At 38.0% G+C, this 14,444-nt stretch overlaps 1 long non-coding RNA gene and 3 pseudogenes across 1 annotated transcript; all 4 read right to left on the bottom strand.

Annotated features, from left to right (window-relative positions):
- Positions 1-434: 434 nt before the first annotated feature.
- On the bottom strand, positions 435-6,500 carry LOC148784968 (uncharacterized; annotated as a pseudogene).
- Positions 6,501-7,605: 1,105 nt separating this feature from the next.
- On the bottom strand, positions 7,606-9,152 carry LOC148784967 (putative UDP-rhamnose:rhamnosyltransferase 1 pseudogene; annotated as a pseudogene).
- A 1,040-nt stretch (positions 9,153-10,192) lies between these two features.
- Positions 10,193-10,891, bottom strand: LOC148784966 (uncharacterized). Its single transcript, XR_016062758.1, has 3 exons — positions 10,823-10,891; positions 10,642-10,693; positions 10,193-10,555 (listed from the first exon to the last, which is right to left on the bottom strand). It is a non-coding gene; the product is annotated as an uncharacterized LOC148784966 (long non-coding RNA).
- Positions 10,892-12,781: 1,890 nt separating this feature from the next.
- LOC148784965 (putative UDP-rhamnose:rhamnosyltransferase 1 pseudogene) lies at positions 12,782-14,329 on the bottom strand (annotated as a pseudogene).
- Between the last annotated feature and the right edge of the window lie 115 nt (positions 14,330-14,444).

Genomic DNA, 14,444 nt, shown 5'->3' with positions numbered 1-14,444 from the left:
AACTCCAATAATTGAACTGTTTATTCCTTTTAGTATTTGCATGTGGCATTTACTGTAAAATATGTGATAGGAATCCAATGTGAATAGCAGTACAATTAATGGGGTAGATTTATGGGTTTTCGTGATGGGATTTGATATGGAATTGCGTAAAGTATTTTTTATATTTGAATGAATTTTAACATCAAACGTAAACTATCTTTTTTTTTTTTTGGTATTTTATCATTCCATCCAATGCATGATTAAACTTGTGTGTTCTTGCCGACATGTCCTGTGTATATACATACATGAAAAACACTCTTAGTCGCTCGCCTATGTATGATGCTCCTTAATATAGGTAAGAAATCATAACCATCAACGCCCTTGTTTTTATCTGAAAACGAGCACCATACCCTCAAAGGGAGAGGAATCATTGTCATAACTTCAGACCCTTCATCTCATTTCTCTGAGCTGGATGTCTTGCCACTTTTTCCCCTGCTAGGCCGTAAAATTTGCTTCAAAAGAGCCATTTTGGGAACGTTCTAATGCTCTACATGCCTGAAAGTTTAAGGCTGGCTAAGTACAAGGATACATGATGAAGAGGTAGAATAAGGGTACAAATTACTGAAATACAATAGCAATACCTGCATACTTTTCCAGATTTTTCATCAAAGAAATACTCTGTATAGCCAGTGGCTGCAAGAAATCCAAGAACCATACATCAAAAACAATCATGGAATATACCTATAATGTTAAAAGCAAGGAAGAAGACTGATTGAGCCATCAAAGCTCGTAAGGAAGAAGTGCGTTGTATTGCTTCAAAGATAGATGATACAAAAGTGCAGAAAAAATTACAGAGGAGCAGTGTTGATATCTACTTAAATACAGAGGAAGATGACCAAACAGAATGCAACGAAAATAACTAAAAAAACAGATTCAGGCCACATCAGTTACAGGTGGCAACTAATCAGCTCCACATAAGCTAACTAACACAATCGTGCTTGGTAAATAAAAACGCATTCAACAGAAACCCGCTTCTTCTTCGCAGTACTGAAAACAGAGTTCATCAATCAGGTTCCCAAGCAACCAAAACACCTTCATCACCACCATGATCAGCTCGCTTATGTTCTGTATTCTCAACACCCCTCCCACAAGTTGGACTTGGGAAACCCAAGAACAAGTCCAACTTGCGCACCAAACAGGAGAACTGAGCAAATGAAAGGGACTTCGTTACTAAATCGGCCAACTGATCCTTGCTACGAACAAAAACAGGATCAAGAAATCCCTCTTTGTAACAATTACGAACAATATGGCAATCTATGTCTAAATGCTTCGTACGCTCATGAAACACCTGATTCGCCATGATATGAAGCACAGCTTGACTATTACAATAGAAAGGAATAGGAACATCCAAAGTGATGCCAAAATCCCGCAACAGAAAGGAAATCCATTTCAATTCACATGTTGTTGCAGCCATACTGCGACATTCCGCCTCGGCAGAGGACCGAAAGACGGTGCACTGTTTCTTCGTCTTCCATAAAATGAGAGCAGGGCCAAGAAATACACAGAAACCCGAGAGAGAACGCCTAGTGTCCGGGCAAGCCGCCCAATCCGCATCACAGAATGCACGAAGCTGCAGACAGTTGGAGGCGGGGAAGAAAAGATCATGAGTGGAAGTACCCTTCAAGTAGCGAACTAAGTGGGTAGCAGCAAGCCAATGCGAACGACGAGGGCGCTGAATGAACTGACTCAGCTGCTGAACCCCGTGCGAGATATCAGGACGCGTGAAGCTGAGGTACAGAAGACGTCCCACCAATCGACGAAATGGTTCTGGATCTTCAAGCAAGGAATCATCATCAACATGTAACTTGATTCCAGGTGGTAAGGGAGTGGCAGCAGTCTTAGCCTCGAGAAGACCACAATCAGCCACAATGTCTGAGATATATTTAGACTGAGTTAAGGAAGTTCCAGCTTCTGATCTAGCAATCTGCAAGCCAAGAAAATAACGTGCAGAGCCCAAATCCTTGATGGTGAAAAGAGTATCAAGATGAAGCTTGACCTGCGAAATAAAATAAATAGAAGGAGCCATGATGAGGACATCATCAATATAGACCAACAATCCAATAAAACCAGAGTCCAGTGGCTTAAGAAATAAACAATGATCGTGTTCAGATTGCTTGAAGCCAAACGCAGTGAGACTTCGTGCAAACTCCAGATTCCATTGGCGGGAGGCCTGCTTCAAACCATAAAGGGATCGCCTAAGAAGACAGACATGTCCAGGCTGAATAGAGTACCCTTCAGGTACGCTCATATAAATCTCTTCATCGAGATGACCATAAAGAAAAGCATTGTTGATATCAACCTGATGCAGCAGCCACTGAAACAAAGTGGCAATGGCGATGAACAAACGGACAGTCACAGCCTTTGCCACAGGAGAAAACCGTTCAATATAATCCACCCCCTCAACTTGTGTGTATCCTTTGGCCACTAACCTGGCCTTATAACGCTCAATCGATCCATCATCTTTCAATTTAACTTTGTACACCCATCGACAACCAATAGGGCGTTTACCAGGCGGTAAAGGAACCACATCCCAAGTGTGATTCAAATCCAATGCCTGCAGTTCTTTGTCCATTGCATCAACCCAATGTGGAAAGGATGCGGCTTCCTTATAACTGCGTGGCTCCTGCAAAGCAGATAGAGAGGCATCAAAATCCAAAAATGTGGAGCCAAAACTGGTGACAGTAGGGACATAAGAATGAGCAGCCAAATTGCAGACAAAATCAGAAAGCCAAACTGATTTTGTGTGTGTTCTCTGAGACCTACGAACTGGAACGGGGACGGTAAGGGATGTAGACTGAGGGGATGCAGGGTGAGAGTGTGGAGGAGCAGGAGAGTTACCATTTGAAGTATCAGTGGTAGGAGGAACACTACAAGAGTCATCAGATAAAGGAATAAGGGGCAAAGGAACGGCTGGAGTTGTTGGGGAAGATTGAGCAAAAGGAAATTTTTTTTCATGGAATATGACATTCCTAGAAGTGAATATCGTGTTGGAATCAAACTCAAGCAACCTATATCCCTTTCGGGCAGGAGGGTAATCAAGGAGCACACATTTAACACCTCGTTTATCAAACTTAGACTGAAAAGGACTGGGTTTAATGGCAAAATAGAGACATCCAATAGTTCTAAGATGTGTGTAAGAGGAAACTTTCTGGTGCAAGATTTCATAAGGAGTTTTCCATCCCAAAATGGCCGAAGGAAACCTATTAATCAAGTAGGTAGCAGAGAGTATGGCATCACCCCAAAAACGCCTAGGAAAAGAGGATTGAAACATAATGGAACGAGCTATATCAAGGAGAAACATGTGTTTTCTCTCTACAACTCCGTTTTGCTGCGGAGTGTAGGAACAACTACGTTGATGAATGATGCCTGAACTGCTAAGGAAGGATTAGAATTCGGAACCATTATCGGTACGAATGGATTGCACATGTTTATTAAACTGAGTAAGCACAAGCTTGCAGAAATTTTGAAACATTTCCAAACATTGACTCTTGTATCGCATAAAGAATGTCCATGTGGTCCGACTGAAATCATCTACAATGGTTAAGAAATATTGACAACCAGTGACACTGGGCTCTTTATAGGGCCCTCAAATATCCATGTGAACAAGAGCAAAGATCGAAGACAAATGAATGGAACTTGAAGTAAAAGGGAGTTGATGCATTTTAGCTAAGGGGCATATTTCACAGGGCATTTTGATGAAATCTAACTGAGGTAATGAAGTAATGTGCTTCATTGAATTTTTGGACAAATGTCCAAGACGTTTATGCCATACATCACCATTATTCATGGCAACATTAACACTAGAATTGACATTACAATTAGCTTGAAGAGAAGAAAAATGAGTGTTTTCCTTTGACACAGGTGTAGATGATAGAATATACAGATTTCCTAAAAGTTCTCCTGTAGCCATGACCCTGTCATTCCCCAGGCCCTGCAGGATGCAAGAAGACTTTAGAAATCGAAATTGAACTGGCATATCATGACACAATTGTCGAACAGACAATAAATTGACAGAGAAAGTGGGAATGTGAAGCACATTTGTTAGAGTAATTTCAGAGGTGATAACAACGAAACCTATGTGAGAAACTATTTGTGTTTGTCTATTTGGCAAGTGAATGGTGAGAGATTGTGTGGATGTGGTAAAAGATTGAAAAAGACGAATGTCTCCACATATATGGCTTGTTGCCCCGCTATCAATAATCCAAAAGCCGAAAGTAGTGCAAGGAGAATTCATGCTATTACCTGCATAATCGTCCATTTGAGCAAAGTTCACTTTCAAAGGATCAAGAGGCATCTCTTCATGCATCAATCTCTGCACTTCTGTGCGAACAATGTCAGCTATATTGGTAGCTCCTTCTGATCTGATACGAACTTGCTCACTAGCTGCTGCAGCTGCAAAGCCTCGTCCCCTGCCTCCTGACTTTCGTTGCTGGTCTGTAATCTCTTTGTACCACTCAGGTACACCATGAAGTTTAAAGCAACTATCCTTGGAATGCCCCATTCTCTAACAATATTCACAGACCAGATGTCTTTTATCCACAAAACCCTTTTTCTTAAAACTGTTGTGAGTCTTAACTTGAAAAGCAGCGCCACTATTCATTTCAATGCCGCTAACGTTCATTTGCATCTGTTTTTCCATGCGAATGAGCATAGAATACGCTTTTGTAACTGATGGTAAAGGCTCCAGCAGTAAGATTTGGCTCTTGGCTTGGTCATAGATCGTGTTTAAACCAACCAAAAATTGTATCAATTGATTCGAGGCAGTTTTACCTCCAGCAGTAAGATTTGGCTCTTGGCTTGGTCATAGACCGTGTTTAAACCAACCAAAAATTGTATCAATTGATTCGAGGCAGTCATCTCCATCATTGCCTTATTAACGCCGCAAGTACACCTTGCACAAATGCACTTCGGAGTGGGCGCTAAACAAGTTAATTCATCCCATAAGCGTTTGAGTTTAGTGTAATACTCTGTAATCGACATGTTTCCCTGCATTACCTGACCGATTTCCCTCTGTAATTGGTAAACCATGGGGCTATTACTCTCACCAAACCTCGCCTCCAATTCTAACCAAAGTTCTCTCGTAGAACTTACGTACATGAACGACTCAGCTAATTCCTTCGACATGCAATTCAAAATCCAGGTAGTGACCATGGAATCAATGCGATTCCATCGTTTGAACTCATCAGTGTTCCCTGATGGCCTAACCGCAGTACCATCGATGAAATCTAACTTCAATTTTGTTGTCAGTGCACGTTTTACTGCTCTGCTCCATGCGAAAAAATTGTTCCCAGTCAACATTGTTGAGACCATCACCATCCCAAGTTGATCAGAGGCTTGCAGCTACATAAAATCCTGATATGCCGTGCGCCATGTCTGAATCTCCAAATACAGTGTTTGCTATAATCGAACACTAAAGATTAGATTTTGTTTTTTTTTTTTTTTACAGAGACCTTCACTGAGAAGGCTCTGATACCATGTTAAAAGTAAGGAAGAAGATTGATTGAGCCATCAAAGCTCGTAAGGAAGCAGTGTGTTGTATTGCTTCAAAGATAGATGATACAAAAGTGCAGAAAAAATTACAGAGGAGCAGTGTTGGTCTCTACTTAAATACAGAGGAAGATGACCAAACAGAATGCAACGAAAATAACTAAAAAAACAGATTCAGGCCACATCAGTTACAGGTGGCAACTAATCAGCTCCACATAAGCTAACTAACACAAACGTGCTTGGTAAATAAAAACGCATTCCACAGAAACCCGCTTCTTCTTCGCAGTACTGAAAACAGAGTTCATCAACCAGGTTCCCAAGCAACCAAAACACCTTCATCATCATCATGATCAGCTCGCTTATGTTCTGTATTCTCAACATGTAATGAGTTCGTACAATGTTGGAAAAACACAGCAGAAATGCTGTTGAAATTTCTCCCACGGAATTGAGTTGTAGATACCTAATAGAATCGGTTTCCATGAAAATGACATGACACAGATGAAACGCCAGTGCTCGATTCCTTTATCCTGTTCCGGAGCAAGAACAACATAAGAAATCTCTAATTACTGATACAGTAAATGGACACAACTCCTGAACTACAAACATGTTTATATATCAGGAACTACTTGATACATTGAACTTCAATAGATAGGAATAGAAAATTAATGTTCTTGTAAAAGTTTGAGGTGAAGAATGGTAAGAGCTCACCTCAAAATCCTCCCATTTCATAACTTTCATATTTGACTGCTCAAAGTAGATATCCAAAATTGGTACAGTTTCTTTTGAACCGACTTAGCCCTCTGAACGAACCGGCTGGATCAGCAAATTCACAGTCCTCTTCATAAGCATCAACTGCCAGATTCCTGTATATTTGCAACATAATTAATCCTAAAAGAGACCTAGAAAATTTTCTGGATGTTAATTACGAGGACCTCCCTCGTGCTACAACCCTTCTTACTTTAAAAATCATAAAAATCTCCACTATAAATATCTGAATTTAATGAAACCTACATAAGTTAACTGCACATCAATCGTGAAAAAGCAAAGGGAGGTAAAGAATAATAGTTTTCTTCAAATTGTTTTATATGATTGGAAAGGAAGTAAATCGAAAAACATAAATTGAGAAGAAAAGACTAATTTTTATGAATTGTTTTAGTAACCATTTACCTTTATTTCTATATTAGAATATAAACAAGCTAATGTTATACTAAAATAATTTTAGTATATAAAAGACTTTGAAATCTTATTAGTAAATATAATCATAAAACCAGAACAAAAAGACTTTTTATCAACAAAAATATTTATCAAAATGCGTACTATGCATTTATTATAAATTATTCATTTTAAATAAATTAAAATTTACTATCAATGATTGACGAGGTAGGAGTTTTTCCGATGATTAGTTATCTTTTCTAAAAGAATATGTACCGGTATTATCATTGGAACGAAAAAATTGGAGGAAAATTATATATATATATACACACACACACACATAGTAGTAAAAAGATATGTACTTTTTTTTCTTTTTGACCTTATCCTTCTACTTTTTCCCCAATTTTGGATGGCAACAAAAATGAATTTCAAAGTAGTTTCATATACATACAGTTTTACTTTCCCTCCAACTATTAGGACAAATGATTTTAGGACTTGTCTTGTAACAACTACTTGAGGTAGAAAATAGATGAAATTACGTAAAAGGACATTGAAAATCAGCCCTTTAGGCGCGTTGCTTTATCCCGTCGAAAATACCAATAACCGGACTGAAATTGAAAAAAATTGGCATGTACAACAAATTTGAAAGGTTGGGAGACGAGGTGTAAAAAATAGATGAAATTACGTAAAAGGACATTGAAAATTAGCATTTCGGCGCGTTGCTTTATCCAGTCGAAAATACCAATAATCGGACTGAAAATTGAAAAAAATTGGCATGTGCAACAAATTTGAAAGATTGGGAGACTAGGTGCAAAAAAAAAAGAGTTGGGGGATCTGCATTTTACTCATTATTATACTAGCTTTCTTATTAATTTAATTCAACTGATTGTGATTTAAGAAAGAATTTTGGGTTGAGCTAACTAAATATTCAAATTAAATTAAAATTTATGATTCTTAAGGTACTCAACAAATTTCTCAACATACGAATGATGGAGTTTTTCATCTCCAAAAATCCCATCACCAGCTTCCCTACCCCTTACCCTAACTTCTTCTCCTTCCTTCAAAACCATAGCTTTCTCCAATGCTTTCGCAATGTCATATCTGCTGAACGACCCATCTTCACCCCTTTCAACTTCCCACCCCAAACCCTTCTCCACCAACAGCCGCGCATTCAATGGCTGATCGATGATGAACGGCAGAAAAACAAGACAATGACCGTACTGCAAACTCTCTATAATCGACCCCCATCCCGCGTGGAACAAACACCCTCCAACAGACGGGTGGCTAAGAACCTCCCTCTGCGGCGCCCATCCAACGTGCGCCACTCCTCTCGCGGCGGTCCGCTCGCGGAACCCTGCCGGAAACGCATCCTCATCGTCGTCAGCCCAGTCGGGTTTTCTCAGGGCCCATAAAAATGGCAGCCCGGAAAGCTCAACCCCGTGTGCTATCTCGTGAATTTGATCTTTGTTCAGTTTACACTCGCTGCCGAACCCCACGAAAACAACTGATCTTGGGTTTTGTTTGTCCAACCACTGGAAAATTCCGCTCCACGGTTCTTCATTGGAAGTTGGTGATCTCCGCTTCATTTTTTCGGGCGGGAGGAATCCCACCGGAAAGACAGGCTTTCCGGTGAGTTTCTCATGCAGTTTCAAGTAATCGGCTTCGAATTCAGGGCAGGTGCGTAAGGCAATAGCATTACATGCTTGAATTATTTTAGCTACCCGGGAGCTGTCAGGCATTCCCGACGCGTTCTGCCCGAAATATCCAGCGTGCATTTCTTCAGCCTCGTGCTTCTTGTACGCAACTTTCGACGAAAAATCGATGTATTCGGGCGGGAGAGTCCAGCTCTGAGGCAACATTCTTTTGTCGCCGTCAAGGGGAACCTTATGAACGCCGAAGAAATCTACTGTTGCAGCAGAAACAACCCAGAATATTACAATCGGGATGTTGAAATCCTGAGCTATATCAACTGCCCAGTGATGGAAAAAGTCGACAATTATCCAGTGGGGTGGATTTTCTGAAACGAAACCCCTGACGGGTTCCTGGAGAAGATCACAGGCGAGCTTCAGGTACTGGATCTTGTCGGCGGGGATGTCCACGGTGGCTTCGGCTGATTCAGGTAGGGGACTTGATTCGGGTTTGGGGAGTGGAAGGGGCACAAAATGTATGAGATTTGACAGATTTGGAGGGATTTTGGGGAGTCTGAGAATGTTTCTTGGAGTTGCGAGGAAGGAGACGTGGATCCCTGATTTGGCTAAGGCGATGGAGAGCTGGAAAAATGGGATGAGATGGCCGAATGCTGACCATGGCAGCATAGCAACATGGATTAATCCATCTCGACTCATCATGATATTTTTTGCAGTTGTGTGTGTGTGTGTGTGAAGCTGCTTTGCTAATCTCAGTGTTACCTATCAAGAAGTTTCACTCAAACCTTGTTTTATAATCATCCATGTGAAGATCATCAACTGGAATTGATTTCATCTTCTCATAATAATGGACACTCAGTCATAGGGTTAATTACATATACACCCCCCTCTTAAAATGCAATAAAATTTTCAAAATTACATTTATAATTTTTTTCGAATCTTCAATGTTTGCACCTTATTCTTTGGATAATAATATTGACGTTAACAAAAAATTTATATAAAATTTATAATTTTACCCATCATTTAATATTTTCATATAATAATTTTATACTTATAAAGAAAAAAAATATAATGATGTTATCCTTACTCCATATATATACATATATTGTATTTATTCCTTCATAAATACAAAAATATACTTGAAAATATTAAATTTTTATAATTTGTTTGTTAACGTTTAGCATTTTTCGTCCAAATTCTAATGGAAGGGGATCGTGTGTATACATAAATCGGAAATTTTTGAAAGAGATGTAATTTTAATTATTTAGAAAAGAAAATTTGAAAATGTAATTTCAGAGTTTTAGGAAAGTAAGCATAACTAAACCCTCATTAATATTAAGTAAACTATATATATGGTACCTAATACAACTAATGAATTGTTTGCAAATGATAAATGAAATTTCTTTTATATTAATATTTATGTGAAGAGTCAAATTATACTAACTCCAATAATTGAACTGTTTATTCCTTTTAATATTTGCATGTGGCATTTATTGTAAAATATGTGATACGTATCCAATGTGAATAGCACCACTTTGTGGAATTATTTATTTATTAATTACAATTAATGTGTAGATTTATGGGTTTTCGTGATGGGATTTGATATGGAATTTGCGTCAAGTATTTTTTATATTGATGCAAGTAAAAGATGGATGCAACTACAAATATATATTTCATTATTATATCTTACATATGATTTGAATTCATCATATATTCTAATTTTAAAAACCCCCATTTGCTTTGATTTATTAGGTAGAATAAGAATATTTATTGAGCTAGTGGACTAGTTATATGGGGGCCACAAACCCCCTATTAGTTACTGTGTGAAGTTGAATGAATTTTAACATTAATCGTAAATTATATTTTCTTTTTTGGTATTTTATCATTCCATCCATTGCATGATTAAACTTGTGTGTTCTTGCCGATATGTCCTGTGTATATACAGACATATATACATGTAAAACACTAGCAATCAACACACTCCACTCTTAGTCGCTCGCCTATGTATGATGCTCTTTAGTACAGGTAAGAAATCACAACCATCAACGCCTTATTTTTTTATCTGAAAACGAGCACCATACCCTCAAAGGGAAGAGGTCCCATTGTCATACTTAACGTCAGACCCTTCATCTCATTTCTCTGAACTGGATTTCTTGCCACTTAGCCCTCTGCTAGGCCGTAAAATTTGCTTCAAAAGAGCCATTTTGGGAACGTTCCAATGCTCCACATGCCTGAAAGTTTAAGGCAGGCTAAGTACAAGGATACATGATGAAGAGGTAGAATAAGGGTACTAATTTCTAAAATACAATAGCAATACCTGCATACTTTTCCAGATTTTTCATCAAAGAAATACTCTGTATAGCCAGTGGCTGCAAGAAATTCAAGAACCAAACATCAAAAGCAATCATGGAATATACCTGTAATGAGTTTGTAAAATGTTGGAAAAACACAGCAGCAATGCTGTTGAAATTTCTCCCACGGAATTGAGTTGTAGATACCTGATAGAATCGGCTTTCATGGAAACGACATGACGCAGATGAAACGCCAGTGCCCGATTCCTTTATCCTGTTCCGGAGCAAGAACAACATAAGAAATCTCTAATTACTGATGCGGTAAATGGACATAACTCCTGAACTACAAACATGTTTATATATCACGAACTACTTGATACATAAAACTTCAACAAATAGGAATAGAAAATTAATGTTGTTGCAAAAGTTTGAGGTGAAGAATGGTAAGAGCTCATCTCAAAATCCTCCCATTTCATCCTTATGTTTGGCTTCGGTTTTGGGCAAAATCGAAGCAATGTTTGGCATTGCTTATTTTGCCATATTTTTGTTTTGTTTCTAAGTATTTTGTCTTGTTTCTAAGTATTTGATTTTTAAATACAAATATATTTTATTTTAACCACTTAATATTTTATACGTAATATTTTCTACATCATTGGAATAATTAAAAATTTTAAAAAATATAAAACAATATAACTATTCTACGCGGTTAATTCATATATTACATTATTTAAATAATTTGTTTAAATTTATCACCTTGAATAGAACAACTAACAAAAAATATTGTTAATCAATTATTAGAGTGCATTTAATTATTTTTAAAAGTGTATTTTACATAAATTATTCTTTTTCATTTCCATACATATATAATTAAGAAATAATATTTATTTTAATCCACTCACAACTAAATAAATTATATATATTTTTATACATATATATATATATAAATATATATAAAAGAGACATGATTTGACAATGAACAGTATTTTTTGTCTCCCCACTACACAACATCAAACATAACATACTTATTTTATATTATCTCCAAAAACAAATCCAAACATATACACTATCTCTAACTTATTTTTATTTATCTTTGTTTTTCTCTCTCTATCTCCACAAAATACCCAAAAATAAGTTAAAAACAAAATCAAACATAATGATAGTTTTCTTCAAATTGTTTGATATGATTGGAAAGGGAGTAAATCGAGAAACATAAATTGAGAAGAAAAGACTAATTTTTATGAATTGTTTTAGTAACCATTTACCATTATTTTTATATTAGAAAATAAACAAGCTAATGTTATACTAAAATAATTTTAGTATATAAAAGATTTTGAAATCTTATTAGTAAATATAATCATAAAACAAGAACAAAAAGACTTTTTATTAACAAAAATATTTAGCAAAATGCATACTATGCATTTATTATAAATTATTCATTTTAAATAAATTAAAATTTACTATCAATGATTGACGAGGTAGGAGTTTTTCCGATGATTAGTTATCTTTTCTAAAAGAATATGTACCGATATTATCATTGAACATAAAAATTGGAGGAAAATTATATATATATACACACACATACATAGTAGTAAAAAGATATGTACTTTTTTTTTTTTTTGACCTTATCCTTCTACTTTTTCCCCATTTTTGGATGGCAACAAAAATGAATTTCAAAGTAGTTTCATATACATATAGTTTTAATTTCCCTCCAACTATTAGGGCAACTGATTTTAGGACTTGTCTTGTAACAACTATTTGAGGTAGAAAATAGATGAAATTACGTAAAAGGACATTGAAAATCAGCCCTTTAGACGCGTTGCTTTATCCCGTCGAAAATACCAATAACCGGACTGAAAATTGAAAAAAATTGGCATGTACAACAAATTTGAAAGGTTGGGATACGAGGTGTACAAAATAGATGAAATTACGTAAAAGGACATTGAAAATTAGCCCTTTCGGCGCATTGCTTTATCCAGTCAAAAATACCAATAATCGGACTGAAAATTGAAAAAAATTGGCATGTGCAACAAATTTGAAAGATTGGGAGACTAGGTGTAAAAAAAAAAGAGTTGGGGGATCTGCATTTTACTCATTATTATACTAGCTCTCTTATTAATTTAATTCAACTGATTTTAAGAAAGAATTTTGGGTTGAGCTAACTAAATATTCAAATTAAATTAAAATTTATGATTCTTAAGGTACTCAACAAATTTCTCAACATAAGAATGATGGAGTTTTTCATCTCCAAAAATCCCATCACCAGCTCCCCTACTCCTTACCCTAACTTCTTCTCCTTCCTTCAAAACCATAGCTTTCTCCAATGCTTTCGCAATGTCATATCTGCTGAACGACCCATCTTCACCCCTTTCAACTTCCCACCCCAAACCCTTCTCCACCAACAGCCGCGCATTCAATGGCTGATCGATGATGAACGGCAGAAAAACAAGACAATGACCGTACTGCAAACTCTCTATAATCGACCCCCATCCCGCGTGGAACAAACACCCTCCAACAGACGGGTGGCTAAGAACCTCCCTCTGCGGCGCCCATCCAACGTGTGCCACTCCTCTCGCGGCGGTCCGCTCGCGGAACCCTGCCGGAAACGCATCCTCATCGTCGTCAGCCCAGTCGGGTTTTCTCAGGGCCCATAAAAATGGCAGCCCGGAAAGCTCAACCCCGTGTGCTATCTCGTGAATTTGATCTTTGTTCAATTTACACTCGCTGCCGAACCCCACGAAAACAACTGATCTTGGGTTTTGTTTGTCCAACCACTGGAAAATTCCGCTCCACGGTTCTTCATTGGAAGTTGGTGATCTCCGCTTCATTTTTTCGGGCGGGAGGAATCCCACCGGAAAGACAAGCTTTCCGGTGAGTTTCTCATGCAGTTTCAAGTAATCGGCTTCGAATTCAGGGCAGGTGCGCAAGGCAATCGCATCACATGCTCGAATTATTTTAGCTACCCGGGAGCCGTCAGGCATTCCCGACGCGTTCAGCCCGAAATATCCAGCGTGCATTTCTTCAGCCTCGTGCTTCTTGTACGCAACTGTCGACGAAAAATCGATGTATTTGGGCGGGAGAGTCCAGCTCTGAGGCAACATTCTTTTGTCGCCGTCAACGGGAACCTTATGAGCGCCGAAGAAAACTACTGTTGCAGCAGAAACAACGCAGAATCTGACAATCGGGATGTTGAAATCCTGAGCAATATCAACAGCCCAGTGATGGAAAAAGTCGACAATTATCCAGTGGGGTGATTTTTCTGAAACGAAACCCCTGACGGGTTCCTGGAGGAGATCACAGGCGAGCTTCAGGTACTGGATCTTGTCGGAGGGGATGTCCACGGTGGCTTCGGCTGATTCAGGCAGGGGACTTGATTCGGGTTTGGGGAGTGGAAGGGGCACAAAATCTATGAGATTTGACAGATTTGGAGGGATTTTGGGGAGTCTGAGGATGTTTCTTGGAGTTGCGAGGAAGGAGACGTGGATCCCTGATTTGGCTAAGGCGATGGAGAGCTGGAGAAATGGGATAAGATGGCCAAATGCTGACCATGGCAGCATAGCAACATGGATTAATCCATCTCTACTCATCATGATTTTTTTGCAGTTGTTTGTGTTTCTGTTCGTGTGTGTGTGTGAAGCTGCTTTGCTAGTTTCAGTGTTACCTATCAAGAAATTTTACTCAAACCTTCTTTTATAATTATCCATGTGCAGGGCATCAACTGGACTTTATTTCATCTTCTCATAATAATAGACACTCAATCATAGGGTTAATTACACTTACACCCTTCTTAAAATGCAATACAAATGAAATTTCTTTTATATTAATATTTATG

This window comes from Sesamum indicum, linkage group LG11, assembly GCF_026168435.1.
Source record: "Sesamum indicum cultivar Baizhima isolate 11 linkage group LG11, ASM2616843v1, whole genome shotgun sequence".
NCBI lineage: Eukaryota > Viridiplantae > Streptophyta > Magnoliopsida > Lamiales > Pedaliaceae > Sesamum > Sesamum indicum.
This window is presented reverse-complemented; position numbering and strand designations above follow the sequence as displayed.